Below are 1557 nucleotides of genomic sequence, written 5' to 3'. Positions count from 1 at the left end.
CTCCGCCCCCGGCGCGGCCCCCACGGAGGCCCCACCCCCAGCGCCCACGCGCACTTTTCCTCGGTCCTTTCCCACGCTCGCATCTCGGGTTTCTTTGCGAGGGGCTACCTCAGGCTCAAGCAGACCCACCTGTTAGGCCCTGTCTCTAGGTTTATCAGTGCGAGTCACGGAACTGGGAAAGTGACGCGCATGAGCTCGTCGAATCCTCACAAGCAGCTATGTGCCCCGTTTTGGGGATGCAAGACTGAGGCACCGAGTGGTCGAATCGCCTAGCTCGTTACCCAGAAGAGCTGACACTGAACCCTTGTTATTTGACATTGAAGGCGGGATTTATTAAAATACAGATTTCTGGGAACTGCCTCAGGCCGACTGAATAAGAATCCCCAAGGATAGAGCCTTTTTTCAACAGTGCAAAAATTTCTGGCACCCTTAGTAAGTGCCTGGCACTGTGCTTAGCATTGGAAATAGAAGGGAGGAGATTCCGTAGGAGCTGGCCCAGAAGGAGCTCACTGGCCTGTGGAAAGGATGGACAGACAGCTAGACAAGGCCTCAGGGCGCTACCCCAAGCTTCGGTAGGAGAGGGCTGCCCAAGCATGCAGGACACCAGCATTCGTTTCGGCCTGTATTTTAAAAAAATGTATTCATTCCACCAACAGGTAGCATATAGATAAAGGTAACAGAATTGCAGAGTTCTTTCCCATTTGCTATTTTAAAAGATTCCAGCGTGATTAAGTTGGAACCCATTGGACTAGATGACCCACAAGGTATTTTCCCCTTGGAAATGGTTACCTAGTGCTGAAGTCTTAAGCTAATAAGAATCTTAAAAGCTTTACATGCCCCTTTGTTGATTGGAAGGAAACAGAAAGAACGGAAAAATTGATTGGCTGGGGGGCGGGGGGCGTGAATTGTATTATTGATGTTAGTCCATTTTTGTACAATAAGTAAATAAATATACATTTAAAAAATAATCCCTGAAAATTATCGTAAAATAATTGAGAGCGTACACAAATTAAGGGTCTTATTTAGGCATTACTTACTAGTTGAATGAATTATGATACTCCAGTGCAATGGACTAAATCATCTATTAAAAATAATATTGTAGATCAGAGGTTCTCAAATTTTTTGGTCTCAGGACCCCTTTATGCTCTTGAAAATTATTGAAAGTTCCAAAGAGGTTTCGGTTATGTGTGCTACATCTATCAAAACTTTCTAAATTAAAACAGAGAGATTTAAGAAATAGTCATTATTTCATTTAAAACAGACTCCATTATATGGTAACATGAATAACATTTTATGAAAAATAAGTATATATTCCAAAAAAAAAGGTGAGAAGAGTGGCATTGTTTTTACATTTGTGCTAGTTTCTTTAAAGTCAAAATTAATAGAAGGTCGCTGGATTTTCATATCTGCTTCAGCATTCAAACAATCATATATTATGTAGCCTCTAGGAAACTATTCCATATTCGTGTTAAAAGAATGGGAAAAAAATAATGTATTATTATTAAAATAAAAATAGTTTGGACCTCATGAACCGCCCCCTGAAAAGGCCTTGGGATG

The sequence above is a fragment of the Pteropus alecto genome, unplaced genomic scaffold (assembly GCF_000325575.1).
Source record: "Pteropus alecto unplaced genomic scaffold, ASM32557v1 scaffold146, whole genome shotgun sequence".
NCBI classification, from domain to species: Eukaryota; Metazoa; Chordata; class Mammalia; order Chiroptera; family Pteropodidae; genus Pteropus; species Pteropus alecto.
The sequence above is the reverse complement of the archived record's forward strand: the minus strand, read 5'-3'. Positions refer to the sequence as shown.